General features: G+C 32.7%; 1 pseudogene; it reads right to left on the bottom strand.

The window, feature by feature from the left end:
- Nucleotides 1-17639: 17639 nt before the first annotated feature.
- LOC122127871 lies at nucleotides 17640-17730 on the bottom strand (annotated as a pseudogene).
- Nucleotides 17731-18057: the final 327 nt, after the last annotated feature.

Genomic DNA, 18057 nt, shown 5'->3' with positions numbered 1-18057 from the left:
TTTACTATACCACACCAGAATTTAACAAATCCTAAACAAGAATTAAACAAATTGATAACATTTCCTATTGGAAGATATTCCAATTTTTTATTAATAAACATTCTCCATGTGATCACTTGTGGGATTATTTATTTCTATAGACGTGATTAAACACTTTAGAGCACTGTAGCTAATATCCACAATGATTATCCAGACCTTGCGATTGAGATGAGGAAGAAAAAATATCTAGATTTCTCCTTCTCTTTTCCTCTTCTCCTTTTTCTAGTGTGGATTCTCATATTTTCTCCAAATTCTCCTATTAATAAAGGAAGAATGACACATTGTGGATATGAAGCAAAAGGCTTCAAAGCCAGAATTTTATTCTTTCAGAAAAACATGAAGTAAATCAGAGTGGCTCAAGGAAGAATAAAAACATGATGTTTTTTTCCCTTTCTGGACTTCACCATATACTCTGAAAATGACTCTAAATAGCTAGTGAACCATTTGCCTTGGCTAACTTTTTAAAAATATAGTTTTTAAAAGAAATTATAATTTAAAAAGTTAAAAATAATTTTAAAATAAATAGTAATTTGTTATTTGCTTTTGGGTGGCATGAAATAAGGCTGCATTAACATTGTGTGAGTTGAAAGACTAAATTTTATCAGAATCTAAACATAATGAAAAATAGATGATTGTAAGTAAATAGCTTGTAGATATACTTTTACCTTGACATACCCACAGAGACATATTTTTTCTTCTTTTCCTCTCCACGCTGATTCAACTTCAATAAGCAGTTAATGTAATTCAAATGGCTGTGTTTCTTTCAGAAATAGAATAGACCCAAAAAAGTTAGAAAAATTGAACCAGTATTGGGTAATGCATTCTTTAAAAATAGCAGTCAAATAAATATTAACCATAATTCCAAAATAACAATCAAATGCTGTTGAAAAGAGAAGATTGTAAGTAGAATATACAAAAAGTGATAGTGCCACAACCACTTCAGGAGCTGCTCTCTGGCATTTAGTATTTTTAGTACATGACAATGTTTTAATCAGTATTAATTGCTTTCAGGGACTAATTTTTTTAGTTATATTTCATTGAAGAAATATGTAGTTCAAAATGAATGAAAGGATAACAGTTTATAGTAAAAAGTATGCTACACACTCACTTTACATAGTAAAATACCTTTCCATAATATCTGTCTTCCCCAAATAACTAATCCTCAAATGTACATTTGCATTATATGTATATGTTTGTAAAATAATCACCCTTCATAATCTAAGGAACACAAATATGAAGAATTATCAGATGGGTTAAATATATTCAAATGGGTACTTTAAAGACCCACGTATAGTTCGAAAGGACGTGATGAGGTTAGAACCATCAGAGACATGTAAAGATGCTACAATAGAAAATAAAGAAAAATAAAACAACCCAGATTCTGAATTTCTGGAAAGCAGAACAACAAGTAATTAATTTTTCCATTAGAATCATTTGAAAAATATTTTAGCTCTGTAGGTAGCTCGATTTTAATCTAGTATGACTTCTTTCAAATTTCTGTCCTTTAGAACTGCAAAATGATAAATACGGGCTATTCAAGCCACCAAAAGTGTAGAAATGTTTTGAAGCAGATTTAGATTAGTAAACTAATTCAACTACAGCCTTTTCCTGATGCAACTATAGGGACACCACATTTCCTAGTTTTTGAGAATAAGAAAATGTTGCCACTGGCTTTGTACACATGTATGATGTGCATACTACTTACAGGCCTTACATAAAGAAGTCTTGAAATTCTAATTATTATTTAAATAAGAGGTTTCCTATCTTTATTTTCACATTTGGGGATCACTAAATACCAAAATTATGTAGAAGCCTAAGAATATGGAAATGAAATATGTCTCCTAATATTATAAAATAATTTGTGACGTTTTGAGTTACAGTTTCTAAAGTAATAAAAAATAAGGTAAAACAGATACAAAAACTCAATTTTCTATCCTTCCTAACTTTCCAATAGCAATTAGAGAATCCAGTAAATGTACAGCCATCCCAGGATGGTATAGGATGGTATATGATCACTAGATGGTGAAAAAGAAGATAACAAAAATGGTTCCTCTGGAACAATGGGAAACAAAGTCTACATATACAGATTGTGATATAGCTAGAAAATAGTTTCCACTATTCTAAGCCTTTGATATTTTAGGTTTGTTTACAAAGCATCTTTCCACTCTTAGGAAATGACCCTTTATTAATACTCAAGTGTTTGCAGCTTATAACCTAGAAACAAACAATGCTTCTAAATGTAAAGAAGAATGATATTAAGAGTAATCAAGGCTATTTCCATAGCTATAGCTGATAAATAAGAATGATATTGGGGAATAGTCCAAAAATCTTGAAATTTTTCTTGCCTTTACTCTTCTCCAACACGAGAAGTCCTAGTCAAAATATGATAAACATTAATAGAGGATTTTTATGTTTTTATTGTTCACACCAAAGCAAATACATTTTCCTCTTTGCAAGCCTGACTTTGAAAGAGACAGACCCTCAAAATTATTTTATAGACAAAAGTTTACTGCTTTGTCTTGTTTTCCTGCCTTTGGGTGTTGTTCTTTTATTTTGGCAACTGTATAGAAAAAAAAGATAAATCCATTGTGCTTGTATTGAATTGTTAAAAGTCAAGCTGTCTTCAAACAAAGTATTCTGTTCCCTTCTTCACTGCTAATTAACAGGATACTTTAACGTACATTCTCATTGAAATGGATGAAAACAGGAGTGTCTGTGATTGGTTTTTTAGAGTTTTCAAGTATTTTCCTTGATTATTTTCATTATTGCCTTTGTTCCGGTCTTCTAATCAGGAACAGAGGGTTACCTAAAAATATCTTCCTGAGATATAGGATGTTAGGTAGAAAAAAATAGATGTATAATTAAAGATTTTCATCTCCTTAAAGACTGAAAAGCTCAGAAGACATTTTACTATTACTGGCATTGTTGAGATGATTTGAATTTTTTGGTTCTTAAACTTAGTGAAATACATGGTAAATGTTACTTGTTCCAACAATGATTATGTCTTATACTTTTCTGCTCCAATGAAATGAAACGTCTGACTATGTTGGAGGGCATATTGATTTCAGGGTAGGAGGGTTAATTATAGAAAGCCAAGGGAGATTTCTAAAACAGTATTGCCTTTCACGTATCAATTAATTATACTTAAGTTATATAAGTATAGAAATATACAAATATGAATTGAGTGACAAATGTGTGATTTACAAAATTGATTCAATGACAACTAATCCAGAAATCAATTCTCTATATTTATATAAACCAGTATACCTAGTAAGGATTTAAAAATTGTTAGAATATATTTTTTAACATTTATGTCAAAATATTTGTTTATTTGTAACTGTTTATTTTTTATTTTTTGTTGGTCGTGGAGCTTGAAATCTGAGCCTGGACACTGTCTCTCAGCTCTTCAGCTCAAGACTAGTGCTCTACCACTTGAGCCACTGCCAGTTTTCTGGTGGCTCATTGGAAATAAGAGTCTCACGGACTTTCCTGCCTAAGCTGGCTTTGAACCATGAGTCTCAGTTCTCAGCCTTCTTAGTAGCTAGGGTTATAAGCATGAGCCACTGGCTCCTAGTTACACAATTAGTTTTTACATAGCTATGAAATATTGATTGATAATCCCATTCATTTATATGTTGTGTAATGATATAGCTACATCATATCCATTAATTTCTGTATGTAGCATTTCTTTTTAGTGAGAATGCTCAAAAACATCTTCTGGCTAGGATGAAATATCTATTCTTAACTATAATAACTTTGCTTCTTGTGGTATACAATTAATATACTTACTTTTAGTCCTGGAAGTCTGCTAATTAAAGTTACATAAAACATGAATTGTAAAGTGAAAGAAATTCATGGTTCCATTACTTATTTTAAGACAATTATGCCTTTTGTTTCCAATTATATTTCTGTGGGAATGTATAATATTCATTGGTTTAACTGTTAAAAATTTATAACAGTTACATTATATCAAGTTGATTCAAACTTGTTTGGTCCTGGGGCTTGAATTCAGGGTCCCTAAGATTTGTTGCAATTTTTTTTAACAATTTACCATTTCAGTCATGCCTCACTTCTGGCTTTTTTGCTAAATAATCAGAGATAAGATTATCAGGAAGTTTATTTTGTGGGCTGCCTTCAAACAACAATACTCAAATCACAGCCTCCCAAGTAGCTAGGATGAGATACATGAGCCATCTGCTCCCAACTTCTATTCACCACTTGTATATGAGTTTTCATAGACGAAATTGTTTTACACTTTTATTGAGTTCAACTTTTTCGTTTTCCTTTCCAACAATTTTAATGACAAATTTACGACTGCTTCATCTCAAAATTGTCAAAACATCTTCCTTTGGTTTACATTTCCATCTCTCTTTTTGTTTTATATACCACGTTTTAATCCTGCTTGAAGTTAACATTTGAATAAAGTGTTATGTTTAAGTCAATGTTCACTTTTTAATTTTCCTACATACTGCCTAACCTAACACCTCTTATTAAACAGAACGTCATTCTGTTTGGTTTTCCCCTTATAAATATTCCTTGATAATATTTATGTGGATCTAATCTGGTGCCCTACAGACCCATTGAGATGTACAATCTTTCCTATACAAATATAACAATTTTACACTAATAGCTTTAATATTGGACAGAAATATATTGCAGTTTATTTTTCTTTGTCAATGACTCAAAGAGTCTAGTCAGGTGTTTTTAGAAATTGTCATAAACATAAATAAAACTGTGAAGCTGAGCGCTGTTGCCTCATGCTTGTAATCCTTGCTGCATAGGAGGCTGAGTTCTGAGGATTGTGGTTGAAATCTAGCTGGAATGGGAATGTCCGTAAGACTCTTATTTCCAATTAACCACCAGAAAACCAGAAGTGGCACAGTTGCTCAATGAGTAGAGCATTCACTTTCAACTGAAGAGCAGAAGGACAGCGCCAGGAACAGATTTCAAGCGCCATGAATGACCAAAAAAAGGGGAAGAGACAATTCATATCTTTTCTCAATTGTATCCTCCAATCCACAAAAATTATGTCTCCATTTATTTAGATTTTTGCTTTTATATTAATCATTGTATAAATTTCAATGACGGTGAGTAAATAGCACTTTAATACATTTTGACAATGTGTGAAGATAGCACAAAGAAATTCACAGAATACAGTTGAAATATAAAGGGCAATGGGAATTGAGAAAGCCAGAAACGGGTTTATCAGGCCCTTCATCCATATGTGAGAGTGTAAGATGTTTCAATAAGATATCTTCATATAATTATTATACACCAATTAATAACTATCTTCCAAAGGCTTTGGTATTCAAGTATGACATAAAGGATAAATACACATTCTGTGCTGAAATGAAAGAAAGATAGATGAGGAAATGCATACTTATAATGATTGTGTAAAGAAACTAAGAAATTCAGTCAACATTCTGAGCGCTCATGGCTCATTGTACTCGATGTTTGCTGGTATCTAAGATAATTCTAAAATGTTAGACTTGATCCTGTCTTTCAGACTGCTTAATACTATTGCTTTTTGAGTCAGTATTCTTTTTCTTGTTGCTGGTTCTGGTGGTGGTTCTGGGCCTTGAACCCTGGGCCTGGGTGCTGTCCCTCAGCTCTTCAACTTCAAGGCTAGAGCTCTACCACTTGAGCCATAGTACCACCTCCGGCTTTCTGGTGGTTTATTGGAGATAAGAGTCTCATGGACTTTTCCTGCACAGGCTGGCTTTGAACCATAATCCTCAGATCTCAGCCTCCTGAGTGCCTATGATTACAGGCGTGAGCCACCATCACCTGGCTCCTCTTTACAACATCTTAAACATAAAATAAAATAAAGTAAAATCAATAAAGGGCATGTTAGGCTAATAAAGTGAAACGATAACTTATAGACAAATAAAAATAATAATATACGTATATGTATATATACATGTATGTACACATCTGTATATTCTTATATATGTATACATATATAGGTATTTGAATATATACACATATAAGTATGAAAATATGCATATATACATATAGTGTGTTCACGTATACATTTATTGAAATAGACTTGAATCAGAAATATATTGAGCATATTAATGCCAATGAAATACTTTAACCATCCTGAATAAAATCCAAATACATATCTCTATAGTAATATAACAACAATCAAGGAACATATGGAAAGATCATAACATACCTAGACATTGCATACATATAGAGATTAGTGGAAATAGAAACAATAAGATAGCCCTGAACAACCATTATGTAGAAATTGCAATCCTTATACATGGGTGCCTGGCAGTTAAAATGATATAGTCCGTTTCTTAAACATACTGGAAATCTTTAAGATATTACACATAGAATTGCCTCTATGATCCAGCATTTTGAATTACAATTTTATATACAAAATATATTTCAACATATGTCCAATGAGACACATGTACAAGTATATACATAGCAAAACCCTTTATAATAATATGTAATAAAACATTGAAATGCCCATTTAGGATGTTATTTCAATATACACATGCATACAAACAATATGCTCTATCCGTGAGAAAAATTTACATGGACTTGCTTTGGAAACAGTGATATTACATGGGAGAAGTGGATAAAATAGACTACATTTTCTAATTATATGATGTTTTTAAATTGACACATCTGTAGAGGTAGAATCTGTAGAGGAGAGTAGGTTGAAATGATGACAGGAAATGACTATTAATAAATATTTGAGTATTTTGAGAGGGTAGTAATGATAAAATGTTCCTGAACTGAAGGTGAAGTTCTTACTCCAAAACTTTAACATTCTAAGAATCATTGTATTTTATCAAAGAATTACAGATTGCATTTGCATTAACCTTAGGAAAATTTTTAGAATAGTAGTGGGTGAATCTGAGTGATAATTTAGAATTTAAAATGACAGAATTCCATAATGCACAATGTTAGTACGTTGATGAATAAGACTATCAAGAAAATATGATCTGTGATATATACTCTGAGTGGTTATACATGATATTAAGAGCCAGTGAATATTCTACAAATTCATGTAAATTGAGCTGTGAGATAGGATTGAGAAGGATGAGGGATAATGATCACCAAGATGCATTGTATTGGCCATGGAATGTGGCTTAGTGGTAAATGCTTGCCTTACATGTGTTAAGCCCTGGGTTTGATTTCTCAGTACTACATAAAGAAAAAAGCAGGAATTGGCACTATGACACAAGTCATAGAGTACTAGCATGAGAAAAAGAAGCTCAAGGACATTGCCAAGGCATGAATTCAAGCCCCAGGACTAGGCAAAAAAAGGTGCATTTTATTAAGCCAGGCACTAGCGGCTCACGGCTGTAATCCTAGATAATCAGGAGGCAGAAAATTGAGGTTTGAAGCCAGCAGCTCAGGCAAGAAAGTCTATGATATTCTTATCTCCAATTAAATCTCAGAAAAATCAGAAAATGCTGCTGTACCTCAAGTGATAAATTTCTATTATTCATCCAAAGGAGCTCAGGGACAGCCCCCAGACTCAGAGTTCAAACCTCAGGAGAGGAAAAAGAAAAAAAAACTCACTATACACTGTTAATATACTGCTTTGTCAAACAGCAAGTCCTACAAAACTACTTAAATTTAATTAAAAATATGATAAAATACAAGTCATTTTGGGAACCAGACAAAGAAATTATACACGGGACAAAGTAAATGTTATATCATGCAGTTTGAGTTGAAATTTGTTCTATAGTCTTCTTACAACACTTATGAAATTGACAGTACAGCCAATAATAGGTCAATTTCCTTGAGGAACAGATTGTATTCTGCTGCCTTTTATACGAAATTATAGAGGTGATTTTTTGACACGTATTGAACTATATCTTATATTTTAAAATAGATTTGTCCTAATATAATATTAATTTAATCAATCATTTCATTAGGGTGATGTTGGTTAGATTTTTTTCCAGTAAATCTTATCCCCTATAATAAATGAGAGCAGGCTGTGACAGTCTCCTATCAATATGAAAAAATACTTTATAAAATTAACTTAAAAGGGGGAAAGATTAAACTTGACTTCTGATTTTACACATTTCAGATTATGTTTCTTACCCTCATTGACTTGGGTTGGAGGTGGCACAGTACCCCATGTCAGGAGTATGTGTTGGAATATGTGTATTAATGGAAGCCTGGAGTGGGAATAGGAGTGGGAGAGGGAGAAGGAGGAGGAGGAAAGAGAGAGAGGGAGAAGGAAAAGAAGAAGGAGGAGACAGAGAAGAAAAGGAAGGAAGAGGAGGAAAGGACTTTGATCTTAACACCTTTGATCACAAGTTCCCAGTGACCAAATCTCTACAACTATGCCCACATGAAAGGATTCACCTCTTTATGGCAACTTAGTGAAAGCTAATTATTAATCTCAATCCTTTATGATTTCAGATTTAATTTCTAGAGTGGTGGGTAGATATTTCTATACATTGTGATAACTTCTGTTCCTAAATATTTAGTTGAATTAATCAGAGAGGCTATTTGGCATGGAGGTGGTTTGGTTATACCATTGCTGGAGAAATATTTTGAGTGCAAATACATTTAATTTAACAGATAAGGAAGCTTCAGAGATTTCATTTTGTGACCTTCAAAAATGACTATTTCATCTAACTCATAATGACTTTAATTTTTCATAATTTTATGACATTTCTATTCAAGTTTTGTCATCTATAGTTAGGTTCTCTCTAGTTGAAGGAAAAATAAATACTATCACAATCATTTATTTCTTAATTATTCTATAGAGTAGGAATAATATGAATTTCATACCATTCAAAAATGTTATATTCAAGTCTATAGGAATAATTGCATAAGTCATGGAATATCTTGTTTTATCTCATATGGAGATTGATTCAATTTCTAAAAATCACTGTTGACATAAAATACATGAAATTGAGTGTTTTTCTGAAATGTCTCCGTACTCAAACCTCAGAAATAAATGACCAGTAATTAAGATTTTTATATACTCAAAAAATATATGAATCCATATTTTATTTCAAAAAGGTTTAGGTTTAAAAGAAGATAAAATCATGTGACCACAGTAGATAATATTTAATTTAATGAAAAATTACTTTATTCACCCTGACAGAGCCTATTGTTTTAGCTTAAATTAGAAATTTGATTAACGATCCCTTCATTGCTTTTGAATATTAGAGTATTTCAATTTGTACAAAGTTTCTGTAATTTAAACCATTGAGTGTATATTTTTTGATAAAAATGGAAACTTTTTTTCACACTGCAGATTCAGATTCAATAACTAAATAAATATCTAAATGGAATTCAAATAAGAAATTTATTTTATTCTTACATATATTATATCAGTGCTGAATATGGGTATCTCAAGCTTGTAATCCTCACTATTCAGGAAGCTAGGGTTCAAAGCCAGCATTGACAACAAAGAAATCATCTTATAAATATGTTGGAAACAATTACAGGAAAAAAAACATTTGAATACTTATTTTGGGGTCCATTTCACCTAACATCAATTTATCTGACCTGTGCTGCTTGTCTTAGACATGTCCCTTACCACACTGCTTTCATTGTATTTGATGTTGGTATAATTTGTGGAGGGGAAGGGAAAAAACATGGTTTAAATAAGGATAGAGGTGGACCCATTGCAACTATGAGGTGTAAAAGTCGTAATGATGAAAAACTAACTTTACAACTTTGACCAGGTGAGGGGCCAAGGGGGGGTAGATGGGAAGGGTCGGGAAGGGGAAACAAAGGAGGAGGCAACAATGCTTGATAAGAAATGTACTCATTACCTTGCTCATGTAATTATAACCCCTCTGTACGGTATTTTCACAATAAAAAAAATAAAAATAAATTTAAAAAGCCAGACTTGGCAAGATTTGTGAGTCGCACCTCAATTAATCACACACACATCACAACACACGCACACACACACAAATCCAGAAGTGGAGTTGTGGCTCAAATGTTAGAGCAATGTCCTTGCTGGGAAAAAAATCAAGGGATAAGTCTGGAGTTCAAATCACTAGAACAACACACACACAATATTATTTATAAATTCTCATTTTAGTTTGAAGAAATAAACAATATCATGGAAAGTAATATTTGTTACATATCCTGAAATTTTGTGAAGTTGTTTTTATTACAGTTTGTCTTAAGATATAACAAAGGTTATTAAAATTAATATTAATATAGTATATTTATAATTACACATAACACCTTGGAGTATAACAGTTGGAATTTTTTCTATAGCCATAAGAAATAGTCTGAGTAAAAGAAAGAAAGGAAGAAAGGAAGAAAAAGAACGAAAGAGAGAAGGAAAAAAAGGAAAGAAGAGAGAAAGAGAGAGAGGGGTAGGGATGGAGGGGAAAAGGGAGAAAGGAAAGAAGAAAAGAAGGATGGAAGGAAAAAAGGAAGGATTTAAGGAATGAAGAACGAAGAAACGAAGGAAGGGAGGAAGGAAGGAAGGGAAAAAACAATTTAATTTATAAAATATGCTATTTAGCCCAACATAAACTTGTAATTATCCCTTTAGTAAATGCAAGATTGCAATTTTCATTTCTCTGCATGTTCCCTGTGCATGAATGAAACCAACAAATGAAGGTTCAGAAATAACCAGGTGAATCTGTTTGCATCTGTAGTAAATATTTATGCAAATCTTTTTCTCATTTTCCATACATCATAAAATAATTATTTGCAAACAATTTACATTTAGTTATAAATATTCTAAAAATTGAGGTAACCAAGGGATGTCAATATATTATATAATGTGAATACTAGTAAATATAATGCTATTAGTATTAGTCTTTATGTTATATTAATTGTAACAATTTTATGATGTATTTTATCAGAGAAATTAGCATACTCTGATTTTGGTGTTTGTGGGAGTCCTAATAGTGAACAGTAATTAAAATGAAAGGAGATCTGTATTTGTTGGCACAAACAAATATTTCTGAAAGCAATTAAGTCAATGGAGATTGTTCAAATACATCAGAAGGGCCTTAGAAAGGCTGCACCACGTTAACATGGTTACCTATGATGTGATTCAAGAGCCACTAAACAATCATACTTCACTTTGCCATCACTATAATTATTCCCATTGTAAGAAGAATCATGCACATAATTTACATGATATAACCTTGTCCTTAAGTTATTATGTTCTATGAAATAATATCCAAATTTACACCACACCGAGTTAAAGCAAAAGTAGCAAAGTGTTTTGGACGATGTAACTCCTTCCAGATACACATGTTAAAATTCTATTCTCCTGTCTGATGATATTAGAATAAACCTTTCAGAGATGACCCTGCAATAATGATCCTGTCGAAAGAAGTCCAATATAATTACTCTGCCATGTGAATATCCAGGAAATAGATTATAATGAATCAGAAAGTAGACCCCTATAAGACAAAGAATTGCTTTGAATAACCATTTTTAAAATCAATGTTTAAGCTTCTAGAGTATGGATAATATACGCCTGATGTTTTTAAGCCACTTACTTTGAAATATATTAACAGCCCAATGGCTGAAAAAAAGCAAAGTTTTGATTTAAATTCACAAATTCTGGTAAAAAAGATTCATAAGGTTTTATTATTTGAATTTTATTCCCCAAGTCTCCTGGTTAAAAATATTTTTAAATGGGAATTGAATTGAGGTTCAACTCTATTCAACTATCATAATTAATTTTTAAAATATGTTTATTATCTTTAATTGTACAAAGGAGTTGCCATTCACTGAAACAGTGTATGGATACAGTGCATCTTGATCAATGTCACCCCTTTCAGCACTCTCATCCACCCCTACCAATAAAACCCAATCCTTATGTATCTCAATAATATGTTATGGAATTTCTTGCCATTTAACAAAGCTGTTTATGTGTACAATGTACCTGGAATTGTGTTACCACTTCAATACCTACAACCCCATTTCACACTACCCCTTGCTTTGTATATTTCAATTCTTGGAAGTATACAATGGATTCTTGCCTGTATTCTATCCTTTTCCCCTTCAATTTCCTACTCCTCTCAGATTGCCCCCCACTATACTTTCTTGCACTAAATATTTACTGGTATTAATTTTGTTGGGCATTGACTTAGCCTTTTAAGAGAATTATAGTATTTTCATGGATTCTGACATTTCAGATAATTCCTTTGTACCTCCTTGCACACCATCCAGTGTGTTTACTTTTAAATTTATGGACACTCCTATCTACCACAAGTGAGGAAAGTCATGCAAACTAAGTTTCTCTGGGTCTGCTTTTTCTCACTTAATATTATTTCTAAGTGTTTCATTTTTCCTTTAGAATGGTGCAATATTATTCTTTCTGATGGATGAACAGAATTCCATTATGTATGTATTTATATGTTTGAATATATATATGTATATATATATGCATATATGTTTGTATACATACATTTATATACATACATATATACTTGCAAATTGGGACCAATAAAATTAGATATTATATATGTATGTATATATATTATATATACATATACATACATATATATAATATATATATATATATATATATATAATCCTTGATCTCTTTTTACAATGAGAGGCCTCTGGGCTGATTCCATATGTTGGCTAGAGAAAATAATGCAATAATCAACATGATTATGCTGGTAGCTTCAGTGTGGCCTTGTTTCTGCTCTATTAGATAAATGACCATAAGTGAAATTGCTGTATCATAGGTAGGTAGCTCTCTATTCAGTTCTGTGAGCAATTTCCATAGTGTTTTCCAAAGTGATTGAACAAGATTACATTCCCCCCAACAGTGTAATAGAGTTTCCTTTGGGCCACATCCTTATCAGTATCTGTGATTGTTTGTTTGTTCATAATGACCTTGTAAGAGGGGTGAGATGAATCTCAGTGTTGTTTGGATTTCCATTTCTTTTATGGAGAATGATGCGTCAATTTGTCATTCTTAATTCTTCTTCTAAGCAGTTATCTTTAAGACTTTATCCCATATATTAATTGGGTTCTTGTTTATTTGAGGGTTTATTTTTGTTGGGTTTAACTTTTTAATCTCTAAATATGGGTTTGCTATGAAAACTCTTGTCTAATGCTTAGCTAGTAAAAATCTTCCACTCTGCTCTTTTTCTATATATCCTGCTAACTTTTTCCATTGCCATGTAGAAACTCTTCAGTATGATGTGATTCTATTGATCCAGAAAGAATGACATTACGACATTCATAAGGAAATGGAAAGACTTGGAACAAACTTACATTAAGTGAAGAAAGACAGACTCAAAGTAATATACATTGCCTAATTTCTCTCATTTGTTGTAGTAGAATGTACCTCTAATTCTACAAGTAAACACAGTTGGATGGTAAAAGAGAAAACATTGCACTTGGACTAAGGCTAATGTTGTCCCCTGTATCTTCATGTTGTACATTACAACTCTATACCTGGTCATAATGTATATCTAATATCTTATGCATAAATGCTCCAGAAGTTCCACTTTGCTTTACTTAAAAAAAAATTCTGTCTTAATGTTTGCGGATTTTGTGTGTGTGTGTGTGTGTGTGTGTGTGTGTGTGTGTGTGTGTGTGTTTCCAAAGATCAGAACATAACATTTTTCTTCATTTCGAATACATCTTTCAGGTCATTGTAAGTTGTGGCTAATGGGAGAAGTCTCTCGTTAATTTAAGGATGAAACAAAAAGATATTTCTGCATCTACCAGAGTTGCTTTATTAGTGTAGTTGAACACTGAACTTCGATTTATATCTTGGCTGTTGTTGTGAATAATGTGAATAACAATGAACTACAGATATAATTACGAGTTACCCAGAGAGAAATAATCACATGATTGGTGGATCAGATGATATTTCAACTATGATTTCTTTAGAAAACTGCATACTACTTTCTACAAGGAGAATATTAACCTGTATTTTGATCAAGAGTGTAGAAAATTTCCTTTTCTTCACACTCTCACCAACATTATTACCTTTTATTCAAAAAGCAATAAAGGGCAAGTTTTTACTATCTTCACTACCCCAGACTCGCTTAAGACTGAAATCCAACCTCCTAAATGCTTGGAATTACATACCTTTACCACCACACCTGGTTCCTTTGATTTTTTTTTTAATAAGAGTTCTAATAGTTATGAAGTAGTATCATAGTAATTTTGAATTACATTTCTCTAATGACTTCTGCTCACAATGCATTAAGCCAGCACAGAAGCTGTATTAAACACAACTGTGTAAACCCACTGGTATAGAGGGCTTTATGGAAAACATGTCTATTTGAACTTTTGTCCATTTTTAATCAAGTGTCTTGTTAATCTCATCTTTAATCTCTCTATACAAAAATAATTAATTCAAGGTAGTAAAAAGGAAAAAATTAAGCAACTTCTAACATTTTTCAATTTTCAATAACATGATATTGCTTAAATCATTTTCTGTTTATGCTTGAGACTATATAACAATTTAGTTAGACCTTTTACATAGCTATATGTATTTTATTTATTTTACATTTATTGCTCTTTCCAAAGCTTGCGTGTCTAATTTTGGTTTCTTTCAGTCTTAAGTAGTTCAGATTTCAAACTGAAGAATAAATGGAAGTAAGCAAACAAAAAATACAGTTACTCTCATCTGATTATACCTCTACAAGAATGAGAAAGAGTTCAGCATTCTAAGGACCCTTAATTCTTAAGATAACATTTGCTATAATGCCAATGTTATTACCATTTTAGTGCTGGGAAAAATTGTAATTAAAGGCAGTAAGTGCATGGCCCAAGACACACAGTGAGGAAGGAAATGAGTCAAATTTTCCAAAAGTCTTTCAGCAATACACAACAAGTAGATAAATTCTCTCCATTCTCTGATAATCTCAATTCAATATTCATATTGTCCAAGAAATAATAGCATAGCAATTATTGCCCATGGTGATTGTTTTCTGTTACATTTTTCTTCAACACAGACTGTGTTGGTGACATTGGATTATCATGCACAGAGCTGAGCTTATAAATTATGGTCCAAAAAGAGGCAAATTTCTTCTGTCCCATAGTTCCAGTATCATTTTTAAAAAGTACTAAATCTTTTAAATATCATCACTTACTGTATTTTAAGAATTCAAGAATGAAAAAAATCACATATAATCAATCCAAAATGCCTTAAAACTAGGAGATGATAAAACAGGCCTCTGTGAAGTAAATTTTCTTCTACTTTTAAAATTGTTCTGAAAGCCTTGTGCTGGTTTGTCACACCTGTAATCCGAACTACTCGGGATACCTACTAAGGAGCCTGAGATCTGTGGATGTCATTTGGAAGCCAATCAGGGCAAAATAAATTTATGAGATTATTTTTCCAAAAATTTAAAGAACTAACAAAGGGCCAGGAATGGAGATGTAGCTCATATAGTAGCTCACCAATCTAGAGAGAAAGACATAGAGAGACCACAAAGCCCTAATTTCAAACTCTGAGCATGCCAACACGCGGGAATGCACACACACTCACTTTTTCAAAATATCTTCATATTAGTGTTTTGCATTAATTTCTTTGTTAACGATATTATATGGGTAAAATAGGCAAAAGAAACTTCCATCTCAAAACATTTTTATACATTTTTTGTTGTAAAAATATTGTACAGAGGGGTTATAGTTACATGAGCAAAGTAATAAGTACATTTCCTATCAAGCATTGTTACCTCCTCCTTTGTTTTTCCCCCACCATTCCTTCCCTTCCACCTCCACAAGTACACTCCTCACATCCACAAGCCCCACCCAATGTCCCCTGCCTAAATTGTAAAGTTCGTTCTTCAAAATAATGTCTTGTGCATCTATTGTTATACAATGGGTCAAAATGTATTCCTATTTTAGTATGTTGTTTTTTCCCAAATTAGAGAAGTGTATATACAAGATGCAGGTGCACCAAATCAAATAAAGTGAAAATAGGGGTTATATTGTTGGGGAGGAATGTATAAAAAACAAAAAAAAATCACGTCGTACATTATAAATATGTGAGAAACAACAGCAAGAAAGAAAAAACCACTTGCGGCTCTATCTTGAGGGTCATATAGCTTAACATCTACTTATCTAGTCATATACACGTAGCTTTTCAACTTTTCTGCTCATCCCAGACATATACTAGTTATTGCAAATAAGGGATACCATGGGACCTATGTTTCTTTGGACTTGGCTTACATCAGTTAATATAATTTTTTTCCAAGTTGGGCGATGTCATTCTTTCTGATGGAGGCATAGAATTAATGTATATACACATATATATGTATATATATAGTATATGTGTGTGTGTGTGTGTACACACATATACACAGAGAACATTTTAGTTTTTTGTTTTTAGAGCAACTTAGTTTTCCATCTTCATCATTTTTTCAAATGTTTTTCTTGTGATTAAGTGGTTACATAATTTCCCAAATTTCACAATATTGTGGGATAGTGATGCTTAGTTAAAGTCACAAACATATTCTAACTTTGATGGAGCAAATTGTCTATCATGATCTACAACACTTATGAGTTCTATGAGCTTTGCAATAGAGTTATTTCTTCCATATGTATACTTTTTTTGTTTGGAAATATGTATATTTCTTTTGTTTTGCATAGCGTCTGCTGTTCCCTCTTTCCCACTTGTTCCCTCCCTCCCTTCAGTGACATTGAGTTGCTTAGTTCATTTTGGTCAATGTCCAGTGCAGCTGATGGATCCCACTGTTGTATGTTTTTCCCTGATTCCCTCTAGTTCTGTGTCGTCCTCCTGGTTTCCCTTCAGTGTGCACATATTATCAGCAGAATGGGGTTATTTAGTAGTGATTCAATCAGATGAGTGGAAGTCCTTGATTTCTTAAGTGTTGTTAATTTTGTTGTATCACCTTACATTTTGGATTTAACATCCACTTACCATAGAGACCATGTGGTTTGTCTCTTGCTTTTGTCTTACCTCGCTCAACATGATTTCCTGTAGCTTGATTGATTTCCCTGCTAATGCCATTATTTTGTCCTTTCTAATGGCTGGAAAATATTCTGTTGTGTATAGTTACCACAGTTTTTGGATCCATTCATCTCTGGTGGGACATATGGGTTGTTTTCCTATCCTGGCTATTGTGAACAGTGCTACAATAAACATGGAGGTGCATGTGTCCTTGAATATTGGTACCTGTTGTTCAGGATAGATGCCTAGAAGTGGTATGAGTAGGCCATAAGGAAGGTCAATAATTAGCTTTCTGAGGCCTCACCAGACTGCTTTCCAAAGTGATTGTGTAAGTGTACATTCACACACACACACACACACACACACACACACACACACACACACACACAGAGAGAGAGAGAGAGAGAGAGAGAGAGAGAGAGAGAGAGAGAGAGAGAGAACGTTTTCTTGATCCATTCTTCTACTGAGGGGTATCGGGGTTGGTTCCTTATCTTAGCTATGGCAAATAATGCTACAATAAACATTGTTGTGGTGGTAGTTTTAGTATGGACTTGTTTGTGATCATTTGGGTGAATGCCCAAAAGTGGGGTTGCTGTGTAATAGGAGAGCTCTATGTGGAGTCTTTTGAGGAACCTCCAAACCGCTTTCCAAAGTGAATGAACAAGTTTACACTCCCACGAAGAATGCAGTAGGCTTCCCTTCTGGCCACATCCCTTCCAGCATCTGTTGGTGTAAACATATGGAACTATTCATCCTTGTGCAGGGACCATGCTAATCTTCTCTGTATGTTCCAATTTTAGTATATGTGCAGCCAAATTGAGCACAGAACATTTTTTTATATATAAAGTGTAATTGATTTTCTTAAACGAGACAATTCAACAACAAGTAAGTTCAAAAGAATTGTGAAATTTTGCAACCATGTATTTCTTACATAAGCACACATTTAACAATAAAGTCAAGATTGACATGCCAAAAACAAAATAATTTCAGATATTTGTTGTTCATGAGATGTGTAGGAGGAGGAATTCTATTATTCTACACAAGGCACCTGTCATAATGATCATTGCAGCAAATGTTAAGCTTTGTTAAAAGTTTTAATGTTTTAAATATCTTTCATTTTGGGATTTGCTTATATGGCAAAATTAAGACTG

Source organism: Dipodomys spectabilis, unplaced genomic scaffold, assembly GCF_019054845.1.
Source record: "Dipodomys spectabilis isolate Male_0828 unplaced genomic scaffold, ASM1905484v1 ptg000315l, whole genome shotgun sequence".
Lineage (NCBI taxonomy): Eukaryota > Metazoa > Chordata > Mammalia > Rodentia > Heteromyidae > Dipodomys > Dipodomys spectabilis.
The sequence above is the reverse complement of the archived record's forward strand: the minus strand, read 5'-3'. Positions and strand labels throughout refer to the sequence as shown.